The sequence below is a fragment of the Opisthocomus hoazin genome, chromosome 26, assembly GCF_030867145.1.
Source record: "Opisthocomus hoazin isolate bOpiHoa1 chromosome 26, bOpiHoa1.hap1, whole genome shotgun sequence".
Classification (NCBI taxonomy): domain Eukaryota; kingdom Metazoa; phylum Chordata; class Aves; order Opisthocomiformes; family Opisthocomidae; genus Opisthocomus; species Opisthocomus hoazin.
The window spans coordinates 7,670,084-7,685,589 of NC_134439.1; the positions used below are offsets into that span (position 1 = coordinate 7,670,084).

Below are 15,506 nucleotides of genomic sequence, written 5' to 3' on the forward strand. Positions count from 1 at the left end.
CTATTTCTATAAAAAATCCCCTTTCACCACTATTGTTTAACATTAATGATTACCTCAGGACTAGACCCTCTGTTCCCAGACCTAATGTCCAGATGGGTAGGGCTGTACCAGGAACATAGCAGCACTGTTCATGTTTATGGTCAACTGATTTTATCACCCTGGTTACAGTGAGACAAGAAACAGCCACAGCAATGTCTTGTAGCAATCCTGGAATTTGACTGCTCAGTGGTCACCTTCGGGCAGCAGAGCTGGTGTGGGGGATAGACCCAATGCCAGGCTGAGGTGCCCCACGCAACTGCTCACAGTACTGGGGCTGGTGCCAGTGTATGTAAGGAATCATCACCTGATGCATCTTTGCAGACTCCCTGTAGAGCTGCTTATGAATAGCTTACCTGGAGACACCTGCTCTGAAGGCAAGGGAGATCAATCTCCCCTTATTCATCTTGTCTGACTTCGCACTTCGATCTTCACTTAGAACTTTACTGCAAGGAAGACTGAAGACTTAGGCCTTAACTGCAATTAGAAGCCTCTCTGTATTCAAATGTCTATAGTTGCTTTCATTAATCTCCCACCCTGGAGGCTTCAAGACCACGGTAAAATGCAGCACCAAATACTTGACATTTCCAGGTGCCTGGGACATGGCTGCTTCAGACATCTCCTGTGTGTCAGCAAATAGCCACACTTTCGAGAACTGTGTCGCTGATATTTACCTGGCCTGTGTGAAGACAGAGCATTATCCATCTCTGGCAAGCCCATAAGATACCCCCGAGATCAAACTCCCTGTGGCACACAGAGGGAAAACAGAAAACCACCTCCTCGGTAGGCCAATTTGGGCTTCAGTGTGTTAATGAGGTGGGTGTGAGGATGTTGTTGTGCTGACAAAGCTGGTGACTCTCTGATGTATGTTCTCCCTATATGGAGCTCAACTGGAGAGTGTTTACACTGTGTGTGTGCACACAAAGACCCTCTTTGTGGGAGTACAGTGGTGTAGCTCTGACGGGGAAAGATAACTGGGAGCACACGCAGTCAATAGCTACCAGGTGAATGGAGAGGAAACAATGTCAGGCAATCGTGTACAGCCTGAAGTGAGGCTGCAAGGTGATAGCTGTTCATTCACACGTTTCCTGACATAGAGGCATGCAGTGCTCCTCCAATAAATCAACCTCTTCTCAATAGTCTTCCTCAGCCAAGGGGACCATGGCTTCCTCTGGAGGATGCTACATGAAGAGATGTCGTTTGGATCACTTCCACTGGCTAAGCTGGTGAGTGAAGCCTGCCCAAGACATCTAGCATAAACTTCCAATGCCTTGAACATGTAAGGAGAGCCAGATTAAGCGGGGTTTCTCTGCTCTTTTGCCACATGAGATTTCTGGTCTGTACATTCATGAGGAGGGAGAAAGGAGAGAAAGGGATCCTTCAGATGGTGATTCAGCTCCATCTGTCTTAGATATTCACCTGAGGATGAGATCGGTTCTGCTCTGCAGAGCTGATCCAGAACCCTCCTTTGTCTGCAGGGAAGGCAGAGATAAAACCCCTTGGTTCAGCTGGCTTCTTTCACTGCAGAGCTACCTTGGATGAGATTCAGATGAGAGAATTTTGCCTTCAACCACAGAGGCGTGGATATCTCTGCCCAAGCTGTGATGCCTGACATGCATCTGAGAAGCTCGCTAGACTCCTGCCTTCGTACTCAGAGGCAACTTGGCACTTCTGGAGGGTTTTTCACCCTCTATATGAGGCAAGAAGAGCCATGTCTCTGTAGTGCCTTTTCTATGTCCACTGACAAAGAAGACTAAGCCGAAGAGCTGAGATAGCAGTGTTTGGTCGTAGATCTTTCAACCTGGGCAGCAGAAGTCTTTCCACTGACTCTGAGACAGCAAAATTACAGAGAGGTGAGACTTACCCCTAGTAGCTGTGCTGAGAAGCAGACATCAGTGCAGGTAATAGAGGTATTTGCAAAAGCTTCCTGTGCTGAGACTTGGAAGGAAGCAAATATAAAAGACCACAAGTGCCTGAGTAATCACAGAATCACAGAATGTTTGGGGCTGGAAGGGACCTCTGTGGGTCATCTAGTCCAACCCCTCCTGCCAAAGCAGGGTCACCTACAGCAGGCTGCACAGGACCTTGTGCAGGCAGGTCTTGAATACCTCCAGAGAAGGAGATTCCACAACCTCTCTGGGCAACCTGTGCCAGTGCTACATCACCCTCAGAGTGAAGAAGTTCTTCCTCATGTTCAGACAGATCTTCCTATGCTTCAGTTTGTGCCTGTTGCCCCTTGTCCTGTCGCTGGGCACCACTTTAAAGAGTCTGGCCCCATCCTCCTGACACCCACCCTTAAGATATTTGTAAGCATTTATAAGGTCCCCTCTCAGCCTTCTCCAAGCTAAACAAGCCCATCTCCCTCAGCCTTTCCTCATAGGACAGATGCTCCAGTCCACTAATTATCCTCGTAGCCCTCCGCTGGACTCTCTGCAGTAGCTCTTCATCTTTCTTGAAGTGAGGAGCCCAGAACTGGATGCAGTACTTCAGATGGGGCCTCACTAGGGCAGAGTAGAGGGGAAGGAGAACCTCCCTCGACCTGCTGGCCACACTCCACTTTTAATGCACCCCAGGATCCTATTGGCCTTATTCACAACCATGGCACACGGCTGGCTCATGATTAACCTGTCATGCACCAGGACACCCAGGTCCCTCTCTGCAGAGCTGCTCTCCAGCAGGTCCACCCCAAGCCTGTACTGGTGCATTCGGTTGTTCCTCCCAAGGAGCAGGACCCTGCACTTGCCCTTGTTGAATTTCATCAGGTTCCTCTCTACGTAGCTCTCCAGCCTTTCCAGGTCTTGCTGAATGGCAGCACAGCCTTCTGGTGTATCCATCACTCCTCCCAGTTCTGTATCATTAGCAAACATGCTGAGGGTACACTCTAACTCTTCATCCAGGTCATTGATGAAGAAGTTAAACAAGACTGGGCCGAGTACTGACCCTTGGGGGACACCACTAGTTACAGACCTTCAACTAGACTCAGCGCTGCTGATGACATCCCTCTGAGCTCTGCCATTCAGCCAGTTCTCAATCCACCTCATTGACCACTCATCCAGCCCACACTTCCTCAGCTTCACTAGGAGGATATTATTGGAGACAGTGTCAAAAGCCTTGCTGAAGTCCAAGCAGACAACATCCACTGCTCTCCCCTCATCTACCCATCCAATTATGCCATCGTAGAAAGCTATCAGATTGCTCAAGCATGATTTCCCCTTGGTGAATCCATGTTGACTACTCCTGATAGCCTGCTTTTCCTCCACTTGCTTAATGATGAGCTCCAGAATGAGTTGCTCCATCATCTTTCCTGGGATGGAGGCGAGTCTGACCAGTCTGTAGTTCCCTGGGTCCTCCTTCTTGCACTTTTTGAAGCCTGGAGTGACAATGGCTTTCCTCCCATCCTCCAGAACCTTTCAAAGGTGATGGAGAGTGGCTAAGCAATGACATCTGCCAGCTCCCTCAGTACTCGTGGGTGCATTCCATCTGGTCCCAGTTCCCTTGTAACACAACTGTAGCTGCCACAACAGTCCCCAGCAGAGGCAGAGAAGAGGGCTCAAACTTTCCTCTCTGGAGGATTCCATTCGCAATTGTATATCTGAGCCTATTTACAAAGTGACCAGCAAGAAACCACATCTGGTTGTGGCTTTAAAGCAACACTATTACCACTGTATCAGTTTGGTCTTTTTGTTCTAACAGGGACTGGCTATATCAGTGGGCTGAAAGAGATCCCCAGCCCCCGCAGCTTGAGCAGGAGTAACTCCCACTCAGCGTGGCAGGACTGAGGTCTGTCCGGCTGCCTGGGGCCAGGAGGATCTCTGCTGCCCGGCTCCCTGGGCGGAGCAGAAAGGAAACGTGTCTCCTGCAGGGATGGGCACAGGGGTTGCACTGCACTGCAGCACGACCCTAGGGAGGATATGGGCGGAAGGCCATTGGGGTGATGGGGGAAAACTGAGTTCAGGGTCTCTGTCTGCTGGCCCTGAAGGAACCCCAAATTTCCTGTGGGCCAGGGGATGATGTTGCTGCTGTGCCCTGAGCTAAGTATTTCACAGCATCACAGAATCACTGAGGTGGAAGGCATCTCTGGAGATACCCGGTCCAGTGCTCCTGCTCAAGCAGGCTCAGATAGAGCGTGTTGTCTAGAACTATGTCCAGACAGGTTTTGACTGTCTCCACAGATGTAACTTCACAACCTCTCTGAACAACCTATTCCAATGTTTGACCACACCACAGCGAGAAAGTTCTTCTGTGGAGCTGGGATTGCAAAATGAGGAAGGGACACAGCAGTTGCTAATGACCAGCAAGGGCTCTGCAGAGTGGGCAGAGGCCCTGTGCCCTCTTTCCAGCACTTTTCCCTCCCTGCAGAGTTTGCAGCTCGCAGGGTGTCTCAGTGGACCCCTATAACCTGGAGACAGTTAAGCAGAGGGCTACAAACATGACTAGGGCACTGGAACATCTCTCCTCTGAGGAAAGGCTGCGGGATCTGGGCTTGTTTAGCCTGAAGCAGAGAAGGCTGAGAGGTGAATCTTACACATGCTTATAAAACTCTTAAGGGTGGGTGTCAGGAGGATGGGGCCAGACTCTGTTCCAGTGGTGCCCAGTGACAGAACAAGGGGAAATGGGCATAAATTGAAGCATAAGAAGTTTCATCTGAACATGAGGATGAACTTGTTTCCTTTGAGGGTGATGGAGCACTGGAAGAGGCTGCCCAGAGAGACTGTGGAGTCTCCTTCTCTGGAGATATTCAAAACCCACCTGCAGGAGGTCCTGTGAAACCTGCTCTAGGTGAACCTGCTTCGGCAGGGGGTTTAGACTAGATGATCCTCAGAGGTGCCTTCCAACCCCTACCATTCTGTGATTCTGAGAAAACCCACAAGAGGAGAAGTCTGTCCTTACAGTTGCTGGTGGGAACTGGCTGTGGAGCAGGGCATGCTCAAGCCCCCTCTGCAGCAAGTCCAGATGTGCCCTCTTCTGTCTACTGCTGAATGATGCCCTTTCCAGGGGATGGGCCATCTCCTGGGCCACTCTGGGGATGCTGAGGGTTCCCTCTCTGCCATGCTGTGGGGAAGAAGAAAGGAACTGTGGTGTGGGCATGGTAGGGTGCATGTGAGTGCTGCCAGAGCAGGGAGGCAGCAGGGCTGAGGGAGCTGGCTTAGGGACAGGGTGCAAAAAATGTGGGTAGTAGTGTTTCAAGGAAAGGAGGTCTGCTAGGAAAAGGAGGCTGGGGCAGCCTGGAAATACTGCCAACAGCCAACATGAGGAGTCAGAGCAGGTGGCTGCACTTTCTCCAAATGAAAGGCTTCATTTGGCAAATGCCAAACGCTTTTGCCAAAATGCTTGATTTTAAGGAAAAATTTTTCAGAGTGGAGACCGTGGGTGGCTTTCTTTGTGTAGTGATGCCAGATAATGTTGGAGTTCCCCTCTCCTTCCCCAGACCTAGGGGCCCTGAAGCTAGGTGTCCTGCATCTCAGCCAAGAACAAATGCCAGGGAACTGCTGTTTCCAGGCAATCTCCTGTTTGAGGTTTTGGGGAGGAGCTTATGCCACAGCCGGATTCCTATAGTGCTGCTGCTGGAGGGGATCCTCGTCTCTTTCCAGTGTTGGGGCTGTTTTCTGGTGCCATTGGCTCCAGCCCTGATGTTCACCACCTTCCTCCTCCCAGCCTCCCCAGGTGCTCATTCCTTTCCCCATAGCTCCTAGCTCTGGACAAGGGCCAGTCACAGGAGAGGGCTCCCCCATCTCCACAGAGCCAGCAGAATCCTGTAACTTCAAAGCTTTTACTTGAGTCACGAGCAAGGGCAGTGGGAAACAGCTCAGTCCTTCAAGGCTACCTGGAGGCAACATGAAAAGAGTTGACCTGGGTTCAGGGGGCTCCTCAGTGAGTGGCTGTGTCCGTGTCCACCCAGACAATGAGGGGCTGAGACCATGTCAGTGCCTGGCACTGTTGTGGAAGGGTGTCACTACGGGCCTTAGGACTAGGCATGAGGTCAGGCTCAACTCTGTGTACACACACACACGCATGCACTAACACAGACTCAACACACACAATGTTGGACATATACATAGAGAGATATACAGAGACAATCAAACATGCACAAGGACACAGACACGTGTGGCTGCGTGAAAGCACTCACATGTGTGCAAAAAACACACATGTACACAGAACCATGATCTCACCGGAGGCACACAAGTCTGCGTATGCTCAAGCATACAAGCACTCAGATGTGAAGGCACATAGTTGCAAGATGTCAGAGAAAGAGGATAGGATAGGATAGGATAGGATAGGATAGGATAGGATAGCACAGGACAAAGTATTTTCAGCTGGAAGGAATCTACAATGACCATCTAGTCAAACTGCCTGACCACCTCAGGGCTGACCAAAATTTAAAGCGTGATATGAAGTCCAAAGCCTCTTGGCACTGGCAGACTTGGAGCATTGACCACCTCTCTAGCAGTCCTGTTTCAGGGTTGACTACCATCTCAATAAAGAAAAACTTCAGCAAGCTTCATCCTTCAGCAGCTTTTTCTCCAAACTAGACAAACCCTGTGTCCTCTATATGTGGATCTATATGGTTTCTTTTTCTTTCTTCCTCTCAACATCTTATGTAAGAACAACACATCAAAAGGAACTTGCAGACATCAAAAAAAGAGCATGGAGTCTCAGTGCTATTTTTATATGCCCATTGGTTCTTACATGAAAATAATGTCTGGTGTCAGCAGAACAAGAAAATTTGCTGGGCTAGGAGCACCTGGAGCCCCTCCTGTCAGCAGGATATTAAAAAAACCCAAACCAAAGTGCCCCAGGCTCGCATCACCTGCCTCCACTGGACCCCTCTGGCACTTTGTCCATGTCTTCTGCTGTTTTGGTTTCGGCAGCCGCCGGCAACAAAAGCGCCACGCGGCCGCCCCTCCCCCCGCCGGCGTGCGGAGGAGAATGGAAAGAAAGAGGCAGAAACTGGTGGGTCGGGATAAGGGCAGTTTAACAGAACAGCAAACAGAGGGAAAACAGGAACAACAACGATACAAATAAGGAGAAAACACAACCACGAACCGTACAACAGCCGCTCTCCCGAAACCGGACCGGCGCTGCGCCCGCCCAAGCCGCGAGTGCCTTCCCGCCGCACCGCCCCCCCCCCCGGAACCCAGCGTGACGTCACATGGTATGGAATACCGGGCTCTGTTTGGCCAGGTGGGGTCAGCCCCCACCCCCCGGCTGTGCCCCTTCCTGGATTCCGGTGAAAATTAACCCTGTTCTGGCCAAACCCAGGACATCTGCCCACACTGGTGCATCCTTGCCTCAGAAATCCTGGGGCCTCTCATCCCAGCACTCAAAAGAGGCGTCCCTGACAGAATGGGCATGACATAAACCAGGAAAGGCAAGGGAAGTGTGAGGGGAAGCAGCAACACATGCCATGTCATTACCTGGAATGTTTCCATTTGTTAGGAGCATAAAGAAAAAATGTTGTTTATTCAGCAGCTGCCTTTGGGCCTGAGGCAGTTTGAAGGCAATATAGAAGTCAGTCCAACTTGCTACTCTCTCAACCACATCTGTCACCTTCTTCTTCTTGGAAACCAGGTGATTTGGAACCCACTTTCCCCTCCATCACTTCTTGTAGGATGTGGTCTTGCCTTCAAAGACCACTCAGCTGACACGTACTCCTTGGTCTTACATTAGTGCTCTGAGATCGTGGTCGTGGGAGAGGGCAGAGGAGAGACAGTCTGTCATGAAGAGAGGCTGAGGCTTGTCTGAGGTGGTTCTTTGTTGCAGGCTAGGCAGGAGGATCGCTGGGCAGGGCTGCTATCCAAAGGAACCCATCAAGCTCGGGCAAGGAAGCCTGTGTTCCCTACCTGCACAGCCTCCACCTCCCCACCCAGCAGGTTCCTTGGCTTCCTTTTGGTGGGGTTGCAGGCTGCTCCTGAGGTGTCCCTGTGCTCTGCTTCCTCCCTGCCCTCTCTCCCAGGTGCACCACCTGCCCAGAAACATGTCCTGCTAAAACCAGTGCCTCCCATGCCGGCCCTGCAGCCTGACCCCACTGGCCAACAGCTGCAATAAGCCCTCAGCTGTGGTGGTGACCCTGCCCAGACCGATTCTCAGCTCCTTCCTGCAGAACACTGCTGTGGGATCCTCCACCTCTGCTGCTGTTGGCAGCCTCCTCAGCTGTAATGGAATCCCCATCAACTCTGAGTGCTGTGACCTCTCCTGCATCACCAGCCAATACTGTGGCAGCAGAAGGTGCCCCTCTTGCTAAAGCCACTGGTGACAGCACAGACAAGGAGCCCCAGGAACCCAGAAGATAATGCCAGACTGAATGACAGAGGTCATGGCCGTTGCTCTGAGAGGGGCTGAGCATGTCCCACTCCTCCTGCAAATGGTGTCAGCCCTTTGGAAGGGGCCAACTTGGGCTCTCTGAAAACATGGCCATTGCCTCCCATTTCCTTCCTCCACTGTCTCCTTTCCCTCCGTTTCCTTTGTTGCTTTCTGCTTGCTTGTCCATGAGACCCACCAAAGCCAGCTTAAGAGGGACCTGCCTGCCCCTCTCCGTGTGTGGGGCAGCCAGAGGACTACCCTGTTGAAGCTGTACCTTGATAATGGGGCACTGACTCTTGGCTGCCCATGGTGATCCTGTCCCCGTGGCGTCCCCTCCGAGACATCTTGTTTCCTTCTTTGGACTCATTAAACTCTGCTGCATTCCAGCCTCCAGCTCTGTGTGGTCCTTTCCTCTCTGGATGATCTCTGAAGCTGTCCAGGGAGAAGGAGGTATGCTGGGACGCTTGTGCTGTCTTCATGGGAGGACCCCAGGACTGCAGGAGGCTCTGGGAGGTCAGCAGCCCCACAATCCCACAAGGCAGTTTGTCTTGCTTTGGATGGAGCTGTGCTGGGGCAGAAGTCTCAAGCAGAAGATGGCCGTGAGGATGGAAGGAGGTGATGGGAGGAGAAATCACCTTGGCTAGAGACCAGAACTTCCTCTCCAGGAAGAAGGGGCATGGCATGCATCCGAGGGCAAGGGCAGCTAGGGCAAGTTCCCTGTTCTTCCATCACACCCACACAGTGCCCCGTGCAGCCCAGCAGTCCGTTACACAGATTTTCAGGGCTCTGGTGTCTTGCAGGCTGCATATCCTCAACTCCCATTAGAGCGAGCAGCTCCAGGACAGCCCACAGATACCTCTTGCTCAAGCAGATACTTCTCTAAAGGGACTTTGTCCCATGGAGGACCAACAGTATGGCAAAGGAATCAAGCAGGAAGGAAAGAGAAGCAGAAGAAAAGAGCAAGGAATAGACAGAACAGAAAATAAAAAAGAAGCTGTTATGGCCCAGCCTGAAACTGCTCTATTGTCTGTTACCTGACCAAAGGGGCTGATTTGTTACAACCTGCTGTGATAACAAGGGGAATGGAGACTAGGAATGGGCAAGACACATATCTGGAGTGAAGTTTCTGCTGGGGAAAGCAGATAAAAGGCTTTTTTCCCTAAGTTTTTCAATGTTTGTCATCTTTGTTTCTGAATATCCAAGTCAGTATTTCAGCATTTAAAGTTAAATTCCCCAAGTCAAGTCTATTTTGCCTGCAACAGTAGCTGGTGAGTGATTTCCCTGTCTTTACTTTCACCCACAAGTTTTCTTCCTCTGTGTGCATGCTGGGCTGCTAGCTGAGACCTACCCAGCACAAGCCCTGAGCCATATTCCCCAGGAGGGCACAACTGGCCCCAGGGCCTGGGAGCCCATGAGAAGTCTGCTGCCCTGAGCCCTCTGAGCAGCTACCTCAGCATGCTGGTGGGCTGGCTTCTTGCTCAGAGTCTTTTTGTCACTTCTCTGAGGACATTGCAACTTTTTTGGCAAGGAAAGATGATAGATCAACATGGTGGGGAGCGGCAGGTTGCAGATAATGTGAGAAGACTTCAGTTCTGGCAGTCAAGCCATTTTTGGCAGATACATCCTGTGGATCTTCATCTATAGATTTCCTGTTGTTCTCCTAGACCGATGACCGGAGTCCCCCCCAGACCTCCTAGAACATTCCACCAGCCCAGCAGATAACTGCTGATAATAGTCTTGAACTGGCTTTGTGTTCAGCAGGGGAGGGACGCACAGAATGACAAGTGAACCCCCTCCACTCACAGACATTCAAAACTGCTTCATCCTTCTATCTCCTCCATCCCTAGTCAGCAGAGTGTGGTGGGGAACGTGGGTTGTTGACAGTACTCAACAGTTCCTCTCTGCTGCTCCTTCCTCCTCACACTTCTCCCTTGCCCCAGCGTGAGCCCTTCCCATAGTCCACATAGTTTCAAGACCTGAAGCAGTGCGAGTCCTGTGCACAGGCTGCAGTCCTTCAGGATAAGACTGCTCCAGTGTGGGTCCTCCATGGGCTGTAGTCTGGATTGCTGCTCCACCATGGCCTTTTTCAAAGGCTGCAGGGGAATCTCTGCACCGAAGCCTGAAGCACCACCCCAATCTCCTTCTTCTCTGACCTCAGTGTTTGCAGGACTATTTCTGACACTTTACTTTTACTTCATTCCACACTTCCTGTGCAATCTTTTGTCCTTACTTAAATAGGATTTCACAGAGACAACACCAGTGTCGCTGATAGGCTCAGGTTGCGCCAGCATTGACTCCTTTTTGGAGCTGGTTGGAACTGGCTCTGTCAGGCACGGGGGCAGTGCCTGTACTCTTCTCACAGAGGATACACCTGCAACTTCCATACCATTACCAAAATCCGACTACGTAAGAGTGGGAAAAACAGAGAATAAAGTAAATTTAGATTAATAACAAACTTACCAGATAAACAATAGTTCAGGCTTCAATAAGGTGTAGATGCAACTTTGAATAATCTTAAGAGAAATAATATGATTAGTCATGCTTAAAGATTTGGAAGGAAATGCTCCACAAATACCACCATCTCATGTCCTCGGTAGATCCTTTTCATGTCTCCAGCGAGTTGAACGGATGGAGCTGGTTATAGTCATTTCCATAATGCTATTATCATCGGATCCTAACTGCTGTATTTCACATTATTCTCTTTGGTCTCTTTGACCTCACAGGGCACTTTTCCCAAAAAATTCTGTCTGGCAGATCCCCAAGGGGACAAAGATCTTCTCTTACGAAGTGCAGGGTTACAGCTTTGCCTTCTGTTCTGCAAAGCCCCTGCAAACTCCAGACACGAGAGCTATCCCGCCTTTTCTGCAAAACCCCAACAAGATCATAGCTCTGCAAGTGTGCAAAGACTTTTAGGTTGTCCTGCTTGTGTTCTGGCTCTTGTGTTATGTGTGTCTGGGGTCAAGTTGGAAAGACAAGTGGTGAGTCAATGAGTCAAGTTCAGGATGAGCTCTCCTGACAGTAATCGGGGTTCTACGAAGTTCAGCGGTCACCAGTTGTGTTCATAGAGACATCAAGCATTGACCAGCCCCACCCACAGGCCCCTAAAGAGCATTTTAACAGAGGTTTGTGGTGTCGTTTTCTGTTTTCAAGAGGTTTTTGAGGTACCTTTCTCATGAGCCTGTGCTCGTGCATGCTGGATGTGGACTCAAGATCAGGCAATGGAAAGGAAGGAAAGGGGAAAATCAGGCTGTGGGCTGTCCCCAGGTATTATTGTCTCCATATCCCCACTTCTGCCACCCTTTGGAGCCATTGTCTGCTTGAGACTCCTCCCGCAGCACAGCTCCATCCAGGCCTAGAGGACATGCCTTCCCCAAGAGCCAGAGGGGCTGCTGACCCCATCCCTTGGCCTCCCACAGCCATGGGCTCCTCACTCCAGGACAGCAGTTGTTGGGCTCCCCATTGACAGAACCTGCTCCAGGGCCCAGTGCTCCAGGCCCATCTGGGAACAGATGCAGCAAGGCTGACTGATGGCCATTGTCTGTGGAGTAGCCAGGAATGTCTTCCTCAGGTCCAAGACACGGGGCACACCAGGCAACCCAGTGCACTGAGTCCTATCCTCTTTTTCCTCTGGGACTAAGGGAGAGTCTTCTTTTACGCCTAACCTAATCCTCTCCAAACAATCACTTTTTTCCTGAGCAGACTGGAAGACCTGCCACAGAAGAGAGGAGGAGTCAGAGTCCCAGGTTTGGATGCAGCATGACTTTAATGAGTCTGAAAAAGAAAAGGAGGTGGCTCATAGGGAGCACCAGGGGCAGCCACTGAGATGCGGTGGAGCTTCAGCAGGGTGTCCATCTGCCTGCCCTGCAGAGGGAGGGAAGCCAACATGTCCCCACCAAGCTGGTGCTGGGAGACAGTGACAGCAAGGCAAAGAGAGAGAGAAGAGTGGAAGCAGGAAAGATTGGCCGGAATGTCTAAATCCAATGCCCCAAAGCTCTATCTTCTGTCGAGCACCATGTTCTGAGGTCTTGGAGATTCTTGCCCAAAGAAATTGCCAGTAGCTTTAGCAGGGTTGACATCTGCTGCCACAGTAGCGGCTGGTAATGCAGGAGAGGTCAAAGCCTCCAGAAGAGATGGGCACTCCATCACAGCTGAGGATGCTGCCAACAGCGGCGGAGGTGGAGGATCCCACAACGGTGTTCTGTGGGAAGGAGCTGAGGATGGGTCCGGGCAGGGTTACCACCACGGCGGAGGGCTGGATGACGACATTGGAGCTCTGGCACTGCCTGACACAGGGCTCATTGCAGCTGTTGGCCAGTGGGGTCGGGCCGCAGGGCTGGCATGGCAGGCATGGGTTGCAGCAGGACATGTCTCTGGGCTGGAGGGGCACCTGTGAGAGAGGGCAGGGGGAAGCAGAAAACAGAAACACATGAGCAGCAGCACTGCACCCAACCTTGGGGAAGCCAAGGCCCCTACTTGCTGGCTGTGTTGGACCCTATAGCAACACTCACAATGCTGTTGGGAAAGTTTTTCTGGGCTCATTGGCCTCTTTCCCTCCCTGTGCAGTCCCTGTACATTAGCAGGAGCATGTCTGGGGCCTTGTTTTCCCTGAGGCATTTGAGTCTGGTTCTGCCAGTGTGTCCCCAGTATCTCCTCAGCAGAGTCCACTCTTGCTGATATTTTCCTGCTTTTATGTGTGTAAGTGCTGGACTATAGGCTGGCTTTATGTGAGCACACAGACTTTTGCATTATTCCGTGCAGGTGTGCATGAGCACATGTGTGTCTGTCTGTACTTGTGTGACCCTCCAAGAAGGCATGTTGCGATCATAGTTGTGAGACTTTTCCTTGGTGTGTTGATGAGATACACAGAGTAGCATGTTCCTCCTGTTGATTGCCTTGCAGGAATTTCCTGAGTTTTAGAGGCTCTGAGCAAGCCCCTGGCAGCCTGGTTCCCCATAGTCACAGCCTTTCCGTCAGTGTCAGCAATCTCCAGAGCCACTGACACTGGCCCCTTTCAGAAAGAGGACCATGACCTGCAGATCCCTGGCTGCACAAGGCAAGCAGTGGTGCTGCCAGGGGAGAGTTGAGGGCCCCCTTCCCTCAACCTAAGCCTTGCATCACAGACGCACCCCCTTGGTTGTTGCACAGCCACGGGAGCTCTCAGCTGCAGAAGGCTGAATTCACAGAATCACAGAATCACAGAACAATAGGGGTTGGAAGGGGCTTCTGCGGATCATCTAGTCCAACCCTCCTGCCAAAGCAGGGTCACCTAAATCATGTTGCAAAGGATCTTCTCCTGGAAGGTCTTGAATATCTCCAGAGAAGGAGTATCCACAACTTCCCTGGGCAACCTGTTCCACTGCTTCGTCACCCTCAGAGTGAACAAGTTCTTCCTCATGTTCAGACGGAGCTTCCTATGCTTAAGTTTGTGCTCATTGCCCTTTGTCTTGTCGCAGGGCACCACTGAAAAGAATCTGGCCCCATCCTCCTGACACCCACCCTTAAGACATTTGTAAGCATTTATAAGGTCCCCTCTCAGCCTTCTCTTCTTCAGGCTAAACAAGCCTATCTCCCTCAGCCTTTCCTCATAGGACAGATGCTCCAGTCCCCTAATTATCCTCGTAGCCCTCCACTGGAGTCTCTCCAGTAGCTCCTCATCTTTCTTGAACTGGCGAGCCAAGAACTGGATGCAGTACTTCAGATGGGGCCTCACTAGGGCAGAGTAGAGGGGGAGGAGAACCTCCCTCGACCTGCTGGCCACACTCTTCTTAATGCACCCCAGGATCCCAATGGCCTTATTGACAACAAGGTGTCACGTTAAAGGGGGGGGTAAGGGGATTCTGATAAGCGGCAAAAGGAGAGCCATCCCGTTGAGTCACGAGGTTCAGAGAAGATCCCCTTGCTTTCTAAACTCTCTCTCAGAGGAGAGTCTAGGTGCGGCTGGATCAACTCCTAGTCTCAGACTTTGTCAATGGTTTATGTCTAAAGGGTTAAGTGTGTAGCCACTTCTCAGGTTCAACTTGCCTGCCAGAGCCATTCCAAGGACTTTCACTGAAACAGTTTTGCAAAGTTGAAGCAATAGCTAATTTATTCAAGCAACAGTTATCACAGATTTGGAATTGCTGTTGATAAATTCACTGTCTACAACAGTTGAGCTCAAAGTAATAGTTTAGCGCTTTTGTTAACAATGTCTTCCCGGGGATAGGTCTGACAAAGTCAGAGGCGCGACTCTTACCATAAAGGCGTCCCTTCTTGGGGGGGGAAGAGAGGTTCAGGCCTGTTGACCCATCCCCGTCAGGTGAAGTTCTCGCTTGGCTCCTCCTCCCAAAGAGAGGTTTCAAGTGCCAATTTTTATATGTTTGGAAATCTTTTTGCGAGGTGGGACTAAGTCAATTATTGTGTATCGATTGGCTTTTGGCATGGAATGTCATGTCATCAGAAGCAGGACTCAGCAGTGTGACACGCCTTCGGAGCGGGCACCTTGGTATGTGCATTCGGGGGCCATCTGTGCTTTATCCAAAGCAATCTCTGAAGCAATCTCTGGCTGTGCAGCCTCCGCAGCGCTCTACAGATCAGTGGGTTTACAGTGATGGGCTATCCCCCCTTACTTTTGTCTGATAAGATAAGCACCAGTTAATTACTTGCTTGGTTATCTCTTCGGCTTTCGACACCTCAGTGGAGAGACCCCTCAGTCCGTTTGTCTTTCGCCTTGCATTTGACAAGTCCAGCAAGGCCATTGATTACAGATGGGTTCAGGAACTCTACCCACTGTGCATTGAGCTTGTCAGAACGAGGGTCTCTGCTTGACACCCCTGTGCAATAGCAGCAGGGTTTGTGGGGTGTGGCTTTGAATCCAATGTCCTTTTCCTCACAGAGGCAGTTGCTGGGTACTCAGACAGAGATTCCTGTGTGGGACCTGAATGTCCTGGGGGCTGATCATCAAAGCAGTCATCAGCTCTTTGTCCCTGTGAAACACACAACGTCTCTGTCCTTCCACTCAGAACACTGCAGTATCAGGGTCTGTGTTCCTAAAATTCAGCATCTGTTTCCTCCAAGGTCTCAGCCCCTGCCTGACACAGCATGGGGCTAATGAATTGCACAAGTATATTTTGTAACCAAGGTGATGGAATCAGTTAACCATAAACAAGAACAATGCTGCTATATCCCTTGTA

At 50.9% G+C, this 15,506-nt stretch overlaps 1 protein-coding gene across 1 annotated transcript in view; it reads left to right on the forward strand.

The window, feature by feature from the left end:
* LOC142364277 (cyclin-Y-like protein 1-B) overlaps nucleotides 1-15,506 on the forward strand; it is a 57,668-nt gene that overhangs the window by 17,199 nt on the left and 24,963 nt on the right.